This window comes from Thrips palmi, unplaced genomic scaffold (assembly GCF_012932325.1).
Source record: "Thrips palmi isolate BJ-2018 unplaced genomic scaffold, TpBJ-2018v1 HiC_scaffold_16, whole genome shotgun sequence".
Lineage (NCBI taxonomy): Eukaryota > Metazoa > Arthropoda > Insecta > Thysanoptera > Thripidae > Thrips > Thrips palmi.
In genome coordinates, this window is record NW_023144625.1 from 10,026,534 (window position 1) to 10,048,702 (window position 22,169).

The 22,169-nt window shown below is 52.5% G+C and overlaps 1 protein-coding gene across 1 annotated transcript in view; it reads right to left on the reverse strand.

The window, feature by feature from the left end:
• LOC117642991 (probable G-protein coupled receptor 158) overlaps window positions 1-22,169 on the reverse strand; it is a 175,599-nt gene that overhangs the window by 42,368 nt on the left and 111,062 nt on the right. The window lies entirely within an intron of this gene.

Below are 22,169 nucleotides of genomic sequence, written 5' to 3' on the forward strand. Positions count from 1 at the left end.
ACCTTGACACAATGGGCCAGGGCAGCCTGCACTGCTAATGTATGCATGGAGATTTGTCCATATTTTTCCATTTGTTTTAATAAGCTACACATACCTGTAAAAAATTAGTTTATGATGCTGAGTTGTCAATACCCAAATTTAAGGATGGAGACGGCTGTTGTCAATACGTGTGCCCAAAACCGCAGAATGTTTTTGTCAACAATAGCAGTCATCATTTAAATTGTCCTAAAATTAACTTGAGTCTTATTGTTGGTTGCAAAGTAAATTAACACAAAGGCGGCAATATAAATTTGGCCTTGAAGGAAAGAAGCACAAATATAAGTCCTTTTCTCCATTGTGAAGAATCCACAATGGACCAGGCGCTGGTGGGGTTGGGGCTGCCCCAGTAGATGGAGACTTTTTCAGAGTTTAGAGGCGTGTCAACATATGTGACGCACTGTCACATCCCTTCGTTCGATTCGATTCATGATTTCACTGCCACGAAGCGCTCAAATTCGTGTGCAACAGTCTAAAAACGAAATAAACCGAGCCAAGAAGCACACACGAACTCGCACGTAAACATTTGCGACGCAACAAAAAAAATGCTGCCAACCTATGAAATGAAAAGAACGTCTTTTTTTTTTCGTTCTTGTCTTTTCATTTCATAGGTTGGCAGCTTTTTGTTTTGTTGCGTCCAAATGTTTACGTGCGAGTTCGTGTGTGCTTCTTGGCTGGGTTTTATTTCGTTTTTAGACTGTTGCACACGAATTTGAGCGCTTCGTGGCAGTGAAATCATGAATCGAACGAAGGGGGATGTGACAGTGCGTCACATATGTTGACACGCCTCTAAACTCTAAAAATGTCCCATCTACGGGGGCAGCCCAACCTCACCAGCGCCTGGTCCATTGTGGATTCTTCACAATGGAGAAAGGACTTATTTTTGTGCTTCTTTCCTTCAAGGCCAAATTTATATTGCCGCCTTTGTTTTAAATTTTACTTTGCAACCAACAATAAGACTCAATTTAAATTTTTAGGAAAATTTAAAGTGATGACTGCTATTCGTTGACAAAACATTCTGCGGTTTGGTCACACGTATTGACAACAGCCGTCTCCATCCTTAATTGGATATTGACAACTCAGCATCATAAACTAATTTTTGACAGGTATGTGTAGCTTATTAAAACAAATGGAAAAATATGGACAAATCTCCATGCATACATTAGCAGTGCAGGCTGCCCTGGCCCATTGTGTCAAGGTGTTTAACTGCTGCGCGCCTTGCAAGGCGTTTAATGGTAAGACACCTTCAAAGGTGCGTAGCTGCTAAACACCTTGGTTCAAACAAGGGATGGCATGGCTGTATTCAAAGACAGTCAAGCTGTTCAGCCTCTGCACACCTCCAAGGTGTCTAGCAGTTAAACGCCTTGGAAGGCGTATAGTAGTTAGACGCCTTGAGGCAATGGAAAGAGGCAGCTTGTATTGCATTAGTACTCCCACTGCTGTTGTGGTGGGTACAGGCCAAGCAAAGGTGTCTTGTAATTCAACGCCTTAGGCGTTGAGTAACAAACGCCTTAGGCGTTGATAAATAACGCATCAAGGCGTCTAGGTTTTTGAGGCAAACGCCTTAAGGCGCTTAGTTATTGAACACCCAGGAATAACAGTGTACCCTCCCGTTCGCAGGCGCTCTTCGGGGAAAGAGGCCCAACTCAGCTGCCCACGCACAGGGAAGCCAGCCGCCGACAAAAGAACTTCCAAGAACTGTTTGCTCCTCAGTGGACCTGCCCCTGCCCCTGTCCGCCTGCATTCGCATGCACACTTGCACCGACCGGGCGTGGCGAGAGACGCAGCCAGAGAGGCGTTCCTGTCCACTAAGGCGTTTCTATCCAGTAGGGCGTTCCTGTCCACTAATGCGTTCGTATCCAGTAGGGCGTTTCTGTCCACTAAGGCGTTTCTATCCAGTAGGGCGTTCCTGTCCACTAATGCGTTCGTATCCAGTAGGGCGTTTCTGTCCACTAAGGCGTTTCTATCCAGTAGGGCGTTCCTGTCTACTAAGGCGTTTCTATCCAGTAGGGCGTTTCTGTCCAGTAAGGCGTTTCTATCCAGTAGGGCGTTCCTGTCTACTAAGGCGTTCACTCTCATTTCAGAAACGTGACATCACGTTGAAACGAACGTGACAAAGTGTCACGTTCGTTTGAGCATTGTGTCACGTTCGTTTGAATGTGAACAAGCTGATTTTTGGCCAATTCACACCCAAACGAATGTGACACAATGCTCAAACGAACGTGACAAAGTTTAACGTTCGTTTGAGCATTGTGTCACGTTCGTTTGAATGTGAACAAGCTGATTTTTGGCCAATTCACACCCAAACGAATGTGACACAATGCTCAAAACGAACGTGACATTTTGTCACGTTCGTTTCAACGTGATGTCACGTTCCTAAAATGAGAGTGTTCCTGTTCACAAAGGCGTTCCTATCCACAAAGGCGTTCCTATCCACCAAGGCGTTCCTGCCCACCAAGGCGTTCCTGTTCACTTAGGCGTCCCCGGGCTGGTGAGGCGTTCCTGGACCAATAAGGCGTTCCCAGGTTAATGAAAATGAGGCGTCCCCAGGCTAGTGAGGCGTCCCTGACCAGTGAGGCGTTCTGGCCGGCGTCCGAGCCTTCTGGATTGAATATTTGCGCCCTGGCCGGACGCCAGCCCGCCCCGCCCCGCCTTTAGCGTCGCTTTAGCGCGTCCGCGCCGAGGTGTCCGATGGGCGAGCGCTATCGGCCAGCAGCGTCCGAGAGGGCGCACTACGCCGCGCAAAAAATCCCAAACACACGAGCGCACAGAAAATAAATAAAAAAGAGACAAGTTGGTGTCGACGGTCTTGACCTCGCTCAAGTGTGACTACGAATAATTAGGGGAGGCGGTGCTGGTGACGGCCGCGTCCTGGGGCCAGCGGACCAGCGGGCCAACAAGGGCGTGGGGAGGACGGAGGGGCGCTTTGGCAAAATGTCGCGCACATTCTGCGGCCTTTATCAGCGCGGGCATGACAGTGGGCCCGCATGGACCGAGCCGAGCCGTGCCGAGCCGCGCCGTGCCGAGCCGAAGGCCCTGTGCGGAGGTGTGGAGCCGTGTTGGTTGACAGGTAGGTCTCTGTGTTTGCAGATGGCCATAAATTCCCGACAGCCCCTTTGCGTCCCGTGGGCTTGCCGTCCAGCCTACCGAGCTCTCTCTCTCTCTCTCTCCCTCTCTCCCTCTCTCTCCCTCTCTCTCTCTCTCTCTCTCTCTCTCTCTCCCTCTCTCTCTCCTCTCTCTCTCTCTCTCTCTCTCTCTCTCTCTGTTTTCTCGCGCCTCTGGAGGCGTGTCCAGTGTGCTTGCTCACGGTGTGAAATACCTGGGCCACCTGAGCGGGGCCCGGTCCCGCACGAGGATTACACAGTCGTAACGAGACGGCTATTGTTTTACTAAGGCACACGAGTAATGGAATCTCCAGGGGGAAATAAACACTGCAAAAAAAAAACAACTATTTCGTACTGGAAAAATATAAATGAGGTCGCTGATGTAATGATGAAAGAATGTAATACGACTGCACGAGTGGAAACTAATTGGAAACGGAATACCCGCGGTGCCCTTTCGGACAGGAAAAGAAGGAAAAGGTTTCCAGCGCCGGGCTCCGCAAAACACAGATATGGGTTGCGACAGCGCGCCTGGCCTGCGGCTGGCACGGCAACAGGTTGGCATGTCAGCGCTCTGTGGGTGTGCGGCTGGCTGGTAGGCAGGCAGGCAGGCAGGCAGGCGGGCTGGCTGGCGTGGACGAGAGTGATTGCATTATATCCTTGTTGCTTATCTCCATTTCCAGCAGATTTTCGCTCGCGATCCAATCAGTCCATTAACCCAGGCCGCATTGTGGCGCTTGTTTTTCCCTTGTTTGCTCTGCTGTCGGCGGAGCGCGCGGCCGCCATTTGCCATTGCAGGCGCTGGGGCACTGCAGCGGCTGCAGCGGTGCACCTACACTGTTATCCAAGGAACGTGACGTCACGCTCCTTGAATAACAGTGTAGGTGCACCGCTGCAGCCGCAGCAGTGCTCCAGCGCCTGCAATGGCAAATGGCGGCCGTTCCGGATTGGCGCTCCGCCGGCGTGACGTCACGCTCCTTGAATAACAGTGTATTTACGCTCATTTCCGAGGCAGTGTTTCCACTCACCCAAAGTCAACAGTTCGCCTCCGCCTCCTTTCGTTTTAAGTTCCCTCACACATTTTGGTTCAATAATTCTGCGGATGCACCTCATGCTCAAGAAAAACGGCAGGCAGGTTCGGTTAGCTGAAAGTTCCGAGCTCTCCGATACGCAGTCGCCCCCCTCTCCCGCTACGCGCCACTGTAGGCGTGTTTGTCTTCCACACGCAATTAGAGGGGGTTCCGGCACACCGCAAGAGAGAGAGGGAAAGGCTACCCGACACGCTCGCACACACACACACACACACACACACACACACACACACACGAGCTCACACCTGTAAAAGAATTTGGCTCACGATAAACGCGCGAGGGTGGTTGGTTTGCAAATAGACGCGTGGTCCAGCAGGTCACCGGCGGGCAAGCTGCAAAAGCCGACACACACACACACACACAAACGTGTGTGGGTGCGTATCTGTGTGAGCGCGTGTGTTTCGAAAGGGTCGGGGCGACCGCGGGTCGAGAGTCATTACGTCACGGTGCTCTTAGTAAGATTTGTCTCGCTGTAATATTGCCGCGCGGTTTGCGGGGAGCGAGAAAGCGAAGGGGAGGGGGAAGGGGGGGGGGAGCTCTGGGGGAAGGGGTGTCGGGGATCGCTCGGGTCACGGTAACCACCGCTAGCACCTGCACAGCAATTGCTTGAATGTGGCGCTCTGTTGTCTTTCCCCTGTCTCCTCTCCTGCTCCTTCTTCTTCTCCCCCTCCTCCCACTCCCCCTGCCCCCCCTTCCCCTTCCCCTCCTCCTCCCAGGGGCGCCGGAAGTGTATTTCCTCAGGGGGGGGGCAAACAATTCTAAATCCTACGTTCCTAATTACCCCCTCCCCCACCAAAAAAGGTGCTTGAAAAGACCCTACTCTTTCATGCCCCGCCTCGGGAAGGCTTTGACCGCTGATAGTTTGGGAGCAGTGGTCTCGCAAAAATGGTCAAAAAGTTAATGAATTTCAGAAAATCACCGTTTTTGCTGACTTTGAGCTGTCACTGCATCCAATTTAGTTGCGGTCAAAGGCCTCCCTCAACGCCTTACTATTCTGAAGACCCTACTCTTTCATGCCCCGCCTCGGGAAGGCTTTGACCGCTGATAGTTTGGGAGCAGTGGTCTCGCAAAAATAGTCAAACAGTGAATGAATTTCAGAAAATTACCGTTTTTGCTTACTTTAAGCGGTCACTGCATCCAATTTAGTTGCGGTCAAAGGCCTCCCTCGACGCCTTACTATTCTGAAGACCCTACTCTTTCATGCCCAGCCTCGGGAAGGCTTTGACCGCTGATAGTTTGGGAGCAGTGGTCTAGCAAAAATGGTCAAAAGTAAATGAATTTCAGAAAATCATCGTTTTTGCTGACTTTGAGCTGTCACTGCATCCAATTTAGTTGCGGTCAAAGGCCTCCCTCGACGCCTTACTATTCTGAAGACCCTACTCTTTCATGCCCCGCCTCGGGAAGGCTTTGACCGCTGATAGTTCGGGAGCAGTGGTCTCGCAAAAATGGTCAAAAGTGATTGAATCCCCGAAAGTATGATCGTCATTTCATTGGATGATGTTGATTATTTCACTGATTACCAACTAGACACGCAATGATTATCTTGAGTCGGGTACCCCTTGGAATATGCTGTCCCATTTTTACCCCGTGTCCCAAAATTGCCCCAACTGACTCTAATACTAATACAAATTATTCAATTCAAGGGGAAGGGGGAAGAGGCCGCCGCGCCGCGTCTCTCCGCTCGCTGCGGAGATACTTTGAGCGACTGGTGCCCACCCGCCTGACTCGATTTTCGCAGCTTTCCGCCAAATTCCAGGGGGGGCAGCCTGCCCACCCTGCACCCCACTTCCGGCGCCCCTGCCTCCTCCTCCCCGTCCTCCTCCTCCTCCTCCTCCTCCTCCTCCTCCTCCTCCTCCTCCTCCTCCTTCCTCCTCTTCCTCTCCCCCTCTCCTCCTCCCCGTCCTCCTCCTCCTCCTCCTCCTCCTCCTCCTCCTCGGCCTCCCCCTCCTCCTCCTCCTCCTCCTGCTCGCGCTCTCAGTGGCTCTGTTGTTTTTCCCCGGCCTGAGCCAACACATTACGGCCCAGTGCAAGCAGCCCTTGACAATTTTCTGCAAGTTGGCCGCCACGTCGGCCGCCGGCCTTTGAAGGCGACGACGACGACGACGACGACGGAGACGACGACGACGGAGACTGCTGCTGCCGCGGGTCCACCATCCTTCATTCCATGAATCCAATTCGGGGCGGTTCACCGCACTGTGTGGCCGATCCGCCGCCGCCTTGTCCCAATAATAGTTAAACGGACGCCGCCAAATGTTTTCCCACGGCTGTCCCAATCCCCCCATCTCGACACTCTCGCTCCTTCTCTCTCTCTCTCTCTCTCTCTCTCTCTCTCTCTCTCTCTCTCTCTCTCTCTCTTGAGGCGAGACCAGTAGTGCTCCGCATCAGTGCTCCGAAAACTCACTTTTTAGAGTGGACGAAACCAGATTTCACCCCAAATTAGTGGTAAAAGTGAAAGTGTTAGTGTCAGTGAGTGCTTCGAACTAATAATCTCCCCAAACCCACATCGGGATGGGGAGGAATCACCTTTAAAACTGATAGGCCCACCAGGCCAACTCAACATGGATTCCCGCCAAAACTTTTTTCACCAATCTACGATCAACACCCCCATGGATTACGCAGCTGCTTCAAAAACTGGACTTACCTCATCAATTACTTCAGGAAATATTGGTCAAATATTGTTCCCAAGTGAAAACATGCTCCCAACCACAAGCCGAGCGACCATAACCTCAACTGGAGGCACGCCAGGCGGCGCGTTTCAAACATTGGACCAACGGATGTCACGTGACCCCCACCCCGGCTCGGGCCCACGTGACGTAAACAACACAACGTCAACAAGCAGAAGACAGGATCAAGGTGCCTCCAACAACCCCAGCTACAGTCCCTACAGCCCCTCAAGAAAAGATGCAATTGTCCTTGAAGACACACAAGGCGTCACCCAGGACCAAGTACTCCGAGTTGTCGCCGACCGCATTGGTGGTCGGAACATCCACTACTGTACAAGACTGAGCAACGGAAGAATCTGCCTCTACCTGACTAACCAAGAATGTGTAAACAAAATGACAGAGGGGGGGGGTATCGCTGTTGGGAGTAAATTCATTCCCTGCAGACGATATGTCTCTGAAGCAAAGAAGATTGTGATATCAAACTGCCCCCCTGAGCTAAGTGACGAAGAATTGAAAGCGCATCTCCAACCATACGGCAAAATTGTATCAACACCCACCAGACTTCGAGTAACCACTGATCATGATGATTTGAAACACATCAAATCTTGGAGACGATCAATCTTCATGATGCTTCCAAGTGAAGCACCACCACTGCCGCCTCGCCTCACCCTCACTACTCATGACGGTGTCAAACACATGTTGTACATCGAAAAGGATGAAGTAACCTGCACCTACTGTCATGCACCAGGTCACCGAGTAGAAAGATGCAAAAAGAAGCAAACCATGGATCAAGATTTCCCATCTCTTCAAAAGATGTATCAAGCTCCAGTATCGCACCGTCTTTTTGTCCACTCAACAACTGACATGTCTGAAAGAGAGAAGTCATCAAGAAACCAAGAGGAAAGAAACACAAATGATTTCATGCCGAGGTTCAATCAAGAAAACGTCTCCACACAACAACCACCTCAAAACCTAGTCTCAAGAAATGATGAAGATCCAACTACAGAATCAAATTCAACAACAGAAGATCCCCTCCAAGAAGAAAACAAAGAAGAAACATTACCCCAAGATGAGTTAATGTCTTCTTTCACCTTTGATTATGGTGAAAGTCCCACAATCATTGACTTCAATACAGAAGAAAATAATCAATTTTTGAAAAACAACAAGAGAGTCCATTCACCACAAAAAGTTGACACTGACCAAAATAAGTTTGTAAAGACAAACACTTCTCTTGATTCGGATTTTTCAGATTCTGATGTCTCAGAGAAGTCTTCAATGTTAGAACCATTACAGCCTGTGATATCCAAGAAAGCCAAGAAGAAACAAGAAAAACAAGCCATGGCTTTAAACAAGGCCACTGAAAAATTAGTATTTGATGACTCAAAATTGAGTTTCTACCAGTTTCAAGAATTCCTTCAAAATGCCAGAGGAAAAGCCAACTCCAAAGTAGTTGCAGCTAAAATGAGTGTGAATACAAGTGAACTAATTCAAAAATTAGATGAAGCTTATATTCATTGTAATGATCAAAACTTATCAAGAAGACTGAAAAGAGCGTCAGAAGCGCTCAAAGAACCAGATGAGTGATGTATAATAGTCTTTTAAAAAGTCTTACCATTTTTTTGGTCATGACTTCCTTTTTGACTCTCAATGTGAAAGGACTTGTTAGCCAGCAAAAACAAATGAGTCTCCTTCAATTTGTGAACAATACCAATGCTTCCATAATTTTTCTACAAGAAACTAATCTCAAGCAAGACTCTGCCATTATTCACCCTGAAAAGTTTCATTTTTTCATCAATCCACCTGTACAGCCTTCATCAGGGTGTGCAATTGCAATAAAGAGTGAACTCTATGAAGAAATAGAAATCGTTTCTCATCAAATACTCACCCAAGGTTATTTACAAGCAGTCCAAATCAAGATAAATAAAAATGAAGTTTTCCACCTTGTCAATGTCTACATGCCGCATGATCATCAGCTTTCAGAAGAAGTTGCAAATAAAATAAATAATTACATTGAGAACATTAAAGATGAAGAGAAAATTATATTATCTGGAGACTGGAACGCAACTCTGGAAAAAGAAGATAGAAGAAACTGTAATGAATTGAGAACTCATCTTGCCAATAAACTCAAACTGATAGTCACACAACACAATTTATCTGATGTTTGGAGGGTTTTTAATCCAAACTCAACGCAGTTCACTTTCAGAGGATTGCAACAAAATCACCCAATGGCAAGGTTAGACAGAATCTACATCAAGAAGAGAGATCTGAACTTAACCACCAGCATCCAGATTATTCCAGCTTTTTCTGATCATTCAGCTGTCATCATGAAAATCATTGGCTCAAAACCTAAGTACAAGCCACCATACTGGAAGTTAGATACCACCTTACTAAAATCAGAAGAATATCAAGAAATCATCACAAATATTCTCAATTACTTTGAAGAAAAGAGTCAACAGCCTACCTGTGATATAAATATTTTATGGGATCAACTCAAAGAGGAAGTAAAAATTGCATCACAGAGATTCACTAAACATCTGAATCAAAAAGCTACAGAGCAACTGTCCTTACTTCAAGCGCAGTTTCATCATATTAGTTCTAAGAATCAACTTTCAAGCAAAGATGAACAAATCCTCATCCAAATTGAAAAAGAAATATCTCAATTTTATAAATCCTCATCAACCAACAAACTTCAACTCTTTGAAACTCAAATCTGCAAAGAAGCCAACACCCAGTCAAAATTCTTTCTTCGCCTTGCTAAAAAGGCAACTTCGTCATTAGAAATGGATCAGCTTGAAGTTGACGGAGAAGTAACAACTGATAATACAAGAATTTTTCCATTTGTTCAACAAACCTTTGCATCATCCTTCTCTGATGAAGATATGAACCAAGTGGATCCATCAAACAGAATATATCAAGATCTCCCAAAACTGTCACAGTGTGACAGAGAATTTTGCGAGAAAGACATCACTGAAAAAGAAATAGAAGAATCAATAAAACAAGCCCAACTGAATCGTGCCCCTGGTTTTGATGGCCTCCCTATAGAGTTTTACAAACTCTTTTGGAGTAAACTAAAAGTTGTGTTCATGAAGCTAGTCAAAAACTTTGAAGAAACAGGAGAACTCCCCAGAAGTATGAAAAAAATTATCATCAGGCCGATTCCAAAGAAAGGCGATAGACTGAAGCTAAAAAATTGGAGACCCATTTCTCTTATGAATACTGACTACAAAATAATATCAAGAGTCTACAGCAGAAGAATTTCTTGTGTCGTGTCAACCTTATTATCATCAGACCAAAGTTACTGTGTCCCTGGCAAGACCATCTATGATAACCTTCATCTTATTCGGAATGTCATAACACACTCAAACCAAACCAACTCTCCGTTGGCTATTCTCAGTCTTGACCAAACTGAAGCTTTCAACAAAGTATCTCATCAATACTTATTTCACCTACTTCAAACTCACAACTTCGGACCAAAATTAGTCAAAGCCATCACCAGTCTCCTCACCAACAAACAAGGCTACATCAAGATTGGAGCAGCACTTCTAGCTCCCTTTCTCTTCAAAATAGGTGTCAGACAAGGTGACCCTATTGCTGGGCCTCTATACATCATAATAATTGAACCCTTCCTTCGATTAGCTGTTAAACTTATGAGTGTGAGAGGTTACTTGATTCCCCAGTCAATCAAAACAACCAAATGCACAGCCTTTGCTGACGACGTAAACTTCTTCATCACACAGGATCGAGACTTCGAGACAATCAAAGAAGCATATCGATACTACAGCCAGCAATCAGGAGCACAACTAAATGAAGCCAAATCCTCTGGTCTCTTTTGTGGACAGTGGAAAAATAGAATGGATAAACCCATAGAATGTGAGTGGAACTCTGAAGGCTCCAAATTTTTGGGAGTATATCTAGGAAATGAAAAAAAATATGAAGAACAAAACTGGCAACAACTCAGCACTAAAATTAAAGGAACCTTAAACAGGTGGTCTCAATTTGTTAAACTAACTTCACTTATTGGAAGGAAAAAAATTTGCAATCAACTTGTTGGCTCTCTACTTATACATACTGCCAATGTACTACAACCACCCAAAATATTTATTCAAGAAGTTCAAAGAGAGCTAAATAATTTTGTATGGCAAGGAAAGCATTGGGTACACTCAAACTACCTTTATGCACCTCAAGAAAAAGGAGGAATTGATCTCATTAATATTCAAGCAAAAATCCTTTGCCTACGTCTAAGCCTTGCCCACAGAATCCAGCAAAATTTCTACAACAAGAAAGCCACTTTTCTCTTTCATCACTACAACCTATCAAGATATGGCAACATCGATCCTCAACTTTTCTTCTGCCAGAAGAAACAAGAAGTGGAAATGGCCAACCTAGACATCTTCTACCAAAGTGTGCTTGTTGCGTGGCACAATATAAATCCATCTCCAATAACAACAACCATCCCAATCAAGATCCTCAGAAAAATGCCTCTCCGAGGGAGCAAGCTAATTGAAGAAGACAAATTGAGAATCGTCCCTGACTGGAACATCTGTGGATTCACTACCTTAGAAAAAATATTGGAAGAAAATGGAAATTGGAAAACTCTACAACTGCAACACCTGCCTATCAGCCAACAAAGAAGATTGTCCTTCAACTATAACCAAATTAAAATCTACTTCAGCAAGAAAATGGAAAACCTTGATCCATCAGAAATCTTGAACCAAACAAGATTTCAATTTGATTCTCCATATCAGAAGAAACCAAACATTTTTCCAGCAACAAAGAAGACACTTTATCTGGCAAGTCTGAACTCAGTTCTCACAAAACCAGAAATTACTGGAAAATCAAGAATTACCCCAGAGAAGATAAATTGGACAGCTTTATATGCTCCACCAATTGACAGAAGAGATTCAGATGTTTCATGGAGATTACTTCATGACGCCCTTGTCACACCCAAGAAATTGCAACAATGGAATGTAATCTCGGAAAAAAACTGCCCCTGGTGCCACAACAAAGAAGGTGATGTAATTCATATGATTTTTCAATGTAGGGCAGCTGCTCCACTGTGGACTTTTGCATCCAGCAAAATCACTACAATTCTAGGAAGCCAGCATCCAATCTCGCTGCATCAAGCAATAGTCGGTTTTCCACCAACAACATCGGAAGGAAGATTATCCAATTTTCTGCTGTCCTTAGTGAAAAGCACTATTTATAGGACATACATGAATTACATTAAAGAAGAGTCACCACCATTGCCAGCTTACCTACAAATCTTCAAGAAGAGAATAGATTACAGAATCAAGCTAGAAGAAGTCCACGCTGAGCTATGCAAAACTACAGAAAGTTATAAAACCACCTTCCTCATAAATCAAGCTCTCTCCCCACCCCCCTTTATCAAATTAAATCCCAATCCAAATGTTTTCCAGCCATTTTCACCCTCAGCTCTCCTTCCTATCCCAAAACTCCAAACTTCAACAAAACTCCACCACCTTTCAAAAATTAATCACAATCCCTCAAACCTCCAAGAACAAAAAGAAAAAGAAAAAAGAAGAGACTTGTGATGACGTCTGACTGACCCCGCAGCGGTGTGCCACGCTTCGAGACAGCCGGCTGCCAGAGGACGACGCCTGCCACCAGCCGGTTAGGCAACCACCACCACGCCGGAGCGCTCCAACCCTGATGTGGCCTACCCCACAGGCGCTTCTCCGCAAAATCTTCTGAAGACTATATCCTTTTTTCAAGCTTTTTGACTTTTATTTTTTCAAAATACATTTATTTTCTAAATTATTAAAATGTTTATTTAAAAAAAAAAAAAACAAATTGTAAAAACAGCACCACACACCAAAGAACACCTCAAGTTACAATGGAAACGGCATGCTTTTTGTGACATATTTTTTTCACCCCCCTTTGGCCCGCATTGTACATTTCAAAACCCCCCAATAAATCATTTTTAAAAACTAAAACTCTCTCTCTCTCTCTCTCTCTCTCTCTCTCTCTTTTTGCTCTCCCTTTGCCGCCCCCTCTTATCCTTAGCGCGCGCGTCCTCGAACCGTCTTCCCGCCAAAATGGTTTTCGCGGTCTGCCGCGCTCGCCACCGCGCCGCGCACACAAAGGGAAAATTATTCCGGAATTTAACAAAAGCCATACCGATCAGCTTGCATAATGCATGAGTCGCCCATTCAGCGGACCTGCCAAGTGTTTATCAACACGGCGACGCCGGCTATCCGACGGCCCGCTGCAACGCCACTACGCCACTGCCAGGGCGTCCGGGGCGCCGCCGCGGCGGTGGGCCAGTGGCACAGTGGGTCAGAAGACCGGTGGAGGCGGTCGAAAACTCTCGACGCGTTTTCAGCTCCAGAGTTGCTTAACAGGACTCGAACCGAACGTGTGACCCCACCAATGGACTCCTCGTCCGGAGACTAATCCATTGGTGGGGTCACACGTTTCGTTCGAATCCCATTTAGCGACTCTGGAGCTCAAAACGCGTTCCGGATTTTGACCGCCTCCACCGGTCTTCTGGCCCACTGTGCGGCGGCCCCAGCAAGATCCCAGCGATGGTGTCACCCTGGCAGTCCCGGCTCGGTTGCGCGCGAGAACGGCCACACCGCCGCGAGGAGGGTCTTGTGCAGGTACTTGCGCTGCAGCAGCACCGGCATAATGGTGTCTCTAATGAAAACTTTGGGCGACGCAACAAGTGACACTACGGGGACCTCGGCGGGGAGCGGCCACGGCACGGCCACGGCACGGCCACACCGCCCGCGGCGGCGACGGCAATGGTGCGCGATTTGCGAGAAGATTTAAAAACGGGTTTCCTAGCGCGATTCCCCGCGCAGTGCTTCGTCGCTCTGTCGCGCTCGCACCCTAGGGCTTTCCGCAAGGGGTGCGAGAGAGACAGAGCGACACCGCTCCGCGCTGCGCCGCGCTGCGCCAGCCCAAGGCAGGCAGGCGCCTCATCTGCGAGCTTCGTGCGCTTCGCGGGACAACGGCGCGGATGACACGCCTCGGCGGAGTCTGCTAATGACTTCCGGTGGAAAGTCACTTTTGAAAAGCGCGCGCACGACATGGAGGAAACGGGCGGATGGGCGGACGGATAGACGGGCGGCAGACGGACGGGCCGACCAGGGAGGGGACACGTTTATTCATCTCGAAAAAAAAAAGAGGAAGAAAGGAAAAACGTAGCCATAGGCTCACCTGCGGATTTGCTTGAGTCAGTCTGGGGCTTTGTTGCGGGGGCGGCCGGCCCCCGCGGACTGATTCCGAGAGTCGTTTCCGCCGCTGTCTCTCTCGCACTCACGGGGCGTCAGGTGCGACAGAGACAGCGCAACGTTTCTCGGATTCAGTCTCCAGCGCCCCTGCTGACGTATTACGCGCTTTTGCGAGTGCGACAGCGTGACTGCTGTCCTGCGTTATTTATTCACTGTGCCCGCGTGTCGCGCCGTCTCCCTCGCACTCTGCGGGGCGCGCCGTGAGTGCGAGCGAGACAGCGCGTGCGGTCCGCCACTCGTCGGGCCGATGATGGGCGGCCGCCGCGCCGCGTCCCTCACACTTCCGCGCCCATTTTTCACCCCGGCCGAGCGCACAGTGGGCCAGAAGACCGGTGGAGGCGAGCAAAACTCTGGACGCGTTTAGAGCTCCGGAGTCGCTGAATGGGACTCGAACCGAACGTGTGACGCCACCAATGGATTCCATGGCGTCGGCATAACTATGGCAACGCGCACCGCAGCGAGCGATTACTAACGAGCAGAAGAATGCAGCACACTGCAGCACGCTCTGTTTCTCTCGCACCTATGCGGGACGCCCGAGTGCGAGAGAGACAGAGCGACGAAAACGACTCTCGGAATCAGTCTGCAGCGCCAACAACAAAAATCTCATTCAACGAACGTTAATGAAAGCAGATGATCCGTCGCGTTTCACATCTGCTGTGATAGCCGAGAGGTTACAGACGTGGGATCGAGATACCGCAGGCGGGCGTTCGAATACCAGCGTCACATACGTTTTTTCGACTTACTATCCTAAGGGTGGTGGTTCGAGGCCATCCGAGCGGAGCCGTGTGCAACACACCCACATGCCGGAGGTTCGACTCCTAACAAATATTTCCATTTAATTTTACTGCCTCACCCAGTGCGGTTGAAACACGTGAACGTGCGCTCACTCCGAGCGTGGGACGTGGTGGTCCAGGGAGTAGAGGCGTCGGTTCCCAATGCTGGGGTCGGCGGTTCGACTCCCCCAACTTCTTGTGAAATTTTGACCGGGTCGGTCGAGTCCTGTTGCGTCAAGAACCCACCTCACGCCGGTCCCGTCATCATGGGCCGTGGTGGCCGAGAGCGTAAAGTCGTCTGATCCCGATGGCGGGGTCCGGGGATCGAATCCCATCATTTCATTACATTTTTCGACTGCCTTCCTCCCACTGCAACTCAAACCCGTCGTCCAACACGCTGCCAGACGTACAAGCGTGATAGCGTAGTGGTCAGAGTCACATTCACCTGGCCACTCCGCTGTGGGTGTCTAAAAAGCAATCCGCTTCGGCGGGTTGGCCTCGGCACTGGAGCGATGGAGTATTTGATCCATCAATCCAGACCATCCGGTGTGTGGTTGCGGGTGGTGCCTCCTTGACTCGTCGGGGAGGCGATGATAAGTCCTTTGAAGCTGGCCTAAAACGCTGTATATTCGGTACGGGAGCGCCGGACAGTGGGGGTACCATGGGGTACACAACCAACCCTACGAAAACAAGAAGCTCCCACCAAACCTCTTCTCTGTCTGAGTCTCTCTCTGTCTCTCTGTCGTCTCACTCTACGTCCCGCCCCTCAAAGAGCTTCGTACTGGGTGCTCTCACCCAGCTGCCTGAGCTTTGGGGTCCTACTGGGTCCCCCGGCGAACGCTTGGGTCGCTGACGGGATTAACCCCAGGTACCTGATAGCACCGGTTCCCATCCCGAACACCGAAGTAAAGCAGGAGGCCTCCCCATTAAGACTGGGGAGGGGGTGTAGAGTTCAAATTTCTTTTCTTTTCCCCTTCAAATTTCTCAGTCAATACTCGTTCGGTTTCCTTTATTCCGTTATACAGTCGTGGACGGGCCCCGAGACGTAGCCGAGGCTGTCACAACAAAAACGCTAACGCTAACGTGGAAGCAGATGACATTGTAATGTCAATGTTTATTTTAATATGCTTGTTTATCACTTCATTCACCATTGTTCTTCGGTCAGCTTCCTGGGGGCCATAGCTTAGGCCAATCATTGCCGCTTCACCTGCTTCTTCCCACATTTCTTGTCTGTTTTTACTCTACACACGCAACGCGCTCCTTCAGGCCAGCCGGCGACACTGTTGTTGTTTTGCGGTGCGGGGCCCCCGCTCCCCTCGCCTCCAGCGGCATGCGGCGTCGCCGGCGGCGGGGCCACGCTGCATCCTGCATCGGTATCGGCCGAGCGAAGCCGACCTAGCTCCGAAGGCGGTACGAGCTGAGCAGGCCACGCTAGGCCCCTGCTTGAGAGCCGAGCCGAGCCGGCCGAGCCGAGCCGGCCGAGCCTTGCCTAGGCACGCAGCACGCCGCGCCACTGCGCCCAGCGCTGGCGGCGGGGAGGTAGAGGGGGGGGGGGGCCCCAGGCCCCATGCCCTTTTCCGGCCCAGGCCGGCTTCACGCACGCAGTCACGCACGCATGGTCCCGCCCCGCCTTAAAACTATCTCGAGAGTAAAAGCAAGCTGACACCTTCATTGCAATTGTATAGCTTGCTTTTGCTTTAGCAACGGTGTCATCTGCTAAAAAAGGAGTGCTGCCGTTGTTCGCTTGTTCGCAGGGCTGCAGGCCGATGCAGTGCCGTCTCTCTCGCACACTTGCGGGGACGCCCCACGAGAGCGAGAGAGACAGCGCGACCGAGAAGCTGCTGGCTGGCTGGCGGCTCGTCCTGCAGCGAGCAAGGCAACGTGCAGGTGTGGGGCGTGCGGAGCGGAGTCGTTATCGCTGCTCACCGCGGCGCGACCTTCAAACATCCACTCCAGAACAAAGTGCGCGCGGGATTTGGCGCGCAACGCCAGGGCACGCCACTGTCAGGCCGGGCACGGCTCTGTCAGGCCGGGCACGCCACTGTCAGGCCGGGCACGCCACTGTCAGGCCGTGCACGCCACTGTCAGGCCGGGCAGGCCACGGCAGGCCACGGCCAGGCCAAGGACGCCCCCGCCGCGGCTTTCTGCTTTTAACATTGATTCCGAGATACAAATCGGGCGGCCGGCTCAAGCTCAGCGGGCCGTGAAAGATGAGTCGCCCCGAGATAAGACGCGGTGCGGCGGGGCGGGGTGGGGTGGGGCGGGGCGGGGCGGGGCGGGGGGAGGGCGTGGCGCTGAGCAGACATCGGTCACTGGACGTCCACCATCTCGGGCTAAGTGTCATATCCATCACGCCCTGATTCTTTTATCTCTCCGCGCGTGAGAACACCGCCGATGGGGGGCCACTTCTCCGAGGCCGGGGCTCCGGACTGAGAGTCGTCTTCGTCGCTCTGCCTCTCTCGCGCCAATGAGTGCGGCCCATGAGTGCGAGAGAGACGGCGACGACTGCGGGACTCGGAAGGCCACCGCGTGGCCTCATTGGCTGCCGACGTCCCGGGGGAAAGGGGAGAGGGGAGTCCAAGATGGAGACGTCGCTACGCCTGGCGACTTGGTCTCGGAATATTGATGAGCGTGCTTCGGCCGCGGCCACCGTGGCCAAAGCCTTCGCAGCAAATATCGCGCGTGGATGTGGTGTTGCTGGTGGTGGGTGGTGCGGCCGCCGTGTTCCTGTTGGAGCTGTTGGAGATGGATGACTATGATGACCGCCCCACATCATCCCGGACAGGCCACTAATCTGCCGCATCCAGCAGCAGCAGCAGCGCGCGGCGCGGCGCACCTCCGGACCTCCGCACGACGGCGACCCCTTTGGCCGGGGCCGCCGTCGTCATCGCCATGCTCCGCACGCCGCCAGGACGCCGCCGGCGCGCCGCCAGGTGTCGTTGGGCCGTGATGAGGGTCCCGATGAGCGCCCCGATGAGGCCTTTGGGGCTCAGCTTTTCATTATCAACAAAGCTAAACACGCGGCGTGGCGGTAATCGGCGATCTAGCCGAAAACTTGGACCATCCCGGCGGCGAGGGGCGCCAACAACTGCCGTGCCGGCGGCCACCTGGCCTCGGCTCGGGGGGCGAGGCGGGGGAGGCCGCCGCCTGCGCCAGCCGGCCAGCCTGACAGCCCGAGGGATGGACCCCGCACAGCGCTTCCGTCGTCATCTTGTCTCTCTCGCACTCATGGGGCGTCCCGCATGGGTGCGAGAGAGACGGGGCGACGGGCCCGCTGCTGGTTGACAGGGACTTTATTATTGACGCGGCGAGTGCTGACAGAAAGAGAGAAGGTAAATGGTGAATAATGCTGGGGCTGGCGGTGCCCTGGCGGTGCCCCGGCGGTGAGGTCCGGCCGCACTCCGCCCAAATCCACAAGGCGGCCGAGGCCGAGGCCGTCCGAATCCGCGCAGGAGAATAATTCAGTGATGGCCTTCCTTTCAGCTGTTCACTTTTTTCGCGAGCCGCTTTTGAACCAATTTCCGCCTGGAACTGGGGGCATCCGGCGCGGACGAAGAGGGAATGGGGGCATGGGGCTCAAAGTTAATTACCAGAACATCTAGGCGCGAGGCCGTGCGTTCATCTGCCTTGGCGTGTCGCCACCACCATCGCCCTCCCGAGGACGCCGTCGTGGCCGGGACGAGGCACACGTTGTCCCGAGGACGCCGTCGTGGCCGGGACGAGGCACACGTTGTCCCGAGGACGCCGTCGTGGCCGGGACGAGGCACACGTTGTCCCGAGGACGTCGTCGTGGCCGGGACGAGGCACACGTTGTCCCGAGGACGCCGTCGTAGCCGGAACGAGGCACACGTTGTCCCGAGGATGCCGTCGTGGCAGCGACGAGGCACACGTTGTCCCGAGGACGCCGTCGTGGTCGCGACGAGGAACACGTTGTCCCGAGGACGCCGTCGTGGCCGCGACGAGGCTCACGTTGTCCCGGGGCGCTTCGCCGGGACGGATCCCGGCGACGTGTTGCCGAGTCAAGTGTATCAGCGGGCTGGCCAAGTTGTAAACAGCCTCCCGACACGCTGGCGCGCTGCAGCACCAGCTACGGCACCGCTCCACCCCGTTCGCTGTTTTTCCGCCTCGTCTATCCAAAGTTTGGGCGTAGGTTTCGTGGTAGCATGGTCCTTTGTTTGAGCGCCGTCTTCGATCAAAGGCCTTGTCAGGTAAGTTGTAGCAGAAGCGAACCGCGTCAGTCAACTTCACGACATGCCTGCGTCGTGTATGGAACTGGCCTAAATCACAAGTTTGCTTTCGCCGTAGCACGCGCCGCACCTTGACATAATCCCCAGCGCTCTCTCTCTCTCTCTCTCTCTCTCTCTCTCTCTCTCTCTCTCTCTCTCTCTCTCTCTCTCTCTCTCTCAAGCTTCAGAGCTCCGGCCACGAAACTGCACTGCAGCCAAACGCGTTCCGGGAATGGCCTATTTGTCGGCCATCTGTCCGCGCGGACGGCGTGCCGTGTGCATCTGCAGATGGTCGCGCGATAGGCAAGCCATACGCAAGCCAGAGGCAAGCGGCACCTGAGCCTAGCCTAACCTAGCCGGGCCGGGCGCCGTTCGCTGCTGCGCTCACGATGCAGATTGCATTGGAATGGAATGTACGACCTCAGGCGGAGGAGCGCGGTGCACGCCGTGCGGGATCCACGGGTCCTGGCCGTGCTGGCTGGCTGCCTGGCTGCCTGGCTGCCTGCCTGCCTGCCTGGCTGCCTGCCTGGCTGCCTGGCTGCCTGCTGCTGGCTGCCTGCCTGCCTGGCTGCCTGCCTGCTGCCTGGCTGGCTGCCTGGCCTGCCTGGCTGGCTGCCTGCCTGCCTGCCTGCCTGCTGCTGCCTGCTGCCTGCCTGCGCTGCCTGCTGGCTGCCTGCTGGCTGCCTGCCTGCCTGCTGCCTGCCTGCTGCTCCTGCCTGGCGCTGGCTGCCTGCCTGGCTGCCTGCCTGGCTGCCTGCCTGGCTGCCTGCCTGGCTGCCTGCCTGGCTGCCTGCCTGGCTGCCTGGCTGCCTGCCTGCGAGTGATCAGCTGAATCAGCAAGTCGCCGTTCGAACCGCCCGCCCGTCTTGTTCCGTGTTCGCCTCCATATATTTAACCGGTCCGGCGCACGCGGGTTGCAAGGAGCCATCGGCTCGCCGCCATCTCCGAGGCCATCTCCGACCCGTGCGTATTGCTTCGGCAGCGATTGACTCCGCTCTCCGTCCATCTCTCTTGCACTCATGAGGTGAGCCGCGTGGAGTTCCCGATCTCCGTGGACCCGGCGCTGCGCACTGTCAAACTTTGTTGTCACTTTATGACAAAAACGAGGATGATATATTTATCACTTTCAAGTGAAGACCATCTCATCACAAGTTGATGACATTTTCATCAAAGCCCCTATACTTATTGCATGGGCGTGACAACAATGTCATCAATGGTTTCGATGACATTGTTGTAAGGAAAATTAGGCTTGAAATTGTCATCAAGTGACGACTCAAATTTTCACAGTGCGTCGCTGGTCGTGCTGCAACTATTTTTTCCCAAATCAATACACGCCATTAGAATATTAACGCGATTTGCAGTGGCGGGCGACAACTCGATTCGCGCACTCGCGGCCGGGACCCCCAACGGGCCAGCGCGCCAGTGTGCCAGCGGGCCCCGAACGAATTGGAAACACAATGAAGGAGTGCGTGTGTGAGTTACTGCACACCCCTTTTGTCAGTCACGCCTCCACACTGTCAGACCAAAACGTTTTTTTTTTTCGACTGGGGGAAACAATGCCGCAAATAGAAAACACGGCGCAGCGCTCGAACAGTACCAGCCCGCCCACCGCTGCGGCAACCCCTGGAGCCGCGTCGCCACGCCGCACAGTGGGCCAGAAGACCGGTGGAGGCGGCCAAAATCCCAGACACGTTTTGAGCTTCAGAGTCACTAAATGGGGCTCGAACCGAGTGTGATCCCACCAATGGATTAGTCTCCGGACGAGGAGTCCATTGGTGGGGTCACACGTTCGGTTCGAGTCCCATTTAGCGACTCTGGAGCTCAAAACGCGTCTAGAATTTTGGCCGCCTCCGCCGGTCTTCTGGCCCACTGTGTGGAGCCGCGTCGCCACGCCGCGCGGCACAATCATTTTGGCCCAACGGAAAGGCCGGGAACGGCAAAGGCAAAGCCAGGCAAAGTCAGGCACAACCAAATCCCCAAACGACAACAACGCTACTACCGCCCACGGCCACCCCGCGCGGCCACGCCGCCCCAGCGGGGCACCGCGACATTCTGGTTTCACGCACAACGCGATGGCCAATCGGGACGCCGTGTCCGACTGCTGTTCCACTGCCCCCTTTTTTTTCGTGTTCGCAGCCATCTCGACACGCCTTTTCATTCTGCCCCGGCGGCGACCCGACCGCCACACTGTTACACCGCCCGTCTGGGAGCGCGCCCCTCTTCGCAAAACAATGCGGCGCTGCTTCGCCCACACGAGGCGAGAGGCTGGCATGAGCCATTCAATAAAACAATCATCTTTTTTTCATCCGCCACGCCGCCTACACTCTCTCCCTCTCTCTCTCTCTCTCTCTCTCTCTCTCTCTCTCTCTCTCTCTCTCTCTCTCTCTCTCCGCGGCATGCCGCATGTTTGGCGCGTTTTTTTGTCCCCTTTTCGCGCACAAACTCTCGCGTGTGCGCGCGACATTGACTGGGGTCGCTTTTGAATGACCGCCCCGCCCCGCCCCGCCCCGCCCCGCCCCGCCCACCCGGCCCAACGGGGGGCTTCCCGGTCGGCGCGGCCGATTGTGGAAATTAATCAACCGTGTACGAGCCGCCCGGCCCGGCCCCTGGCCCCACGCGTGGGCCCCGACCCCAGCGGCGCGAAAAGTTCCAAGGACAGCAGACGTTACAGAATCCGTCACCGGCCGCGGTCGGCACACTGTTATATTCACGCCCCCGGAGTCATCAAAAAACATAAACAACCGGCACTGTGAATTTGAGTCGACTTTTGTTGCGCCGTCCTCACTATCCAAACAACATTTTGGACAGTGTTTTCTCTGCAGCTCGTCCTTGCTGTGCAATTAATCCGCTGGGATGGCACGTTCAATCAACAGAGGTACCCCCTCATTCCAGGATGCAGGACATGCCGGCCGCTGGAGCGCGCTGGCCAGGATGGCGGCCGGGGCCTGTGCGGGCCTGTCCGGGCCTGCCGAGCCCCACTCCAGGTGTTGTGTCCCATCCCGTCGGGTCCCCAAACAGCCCAG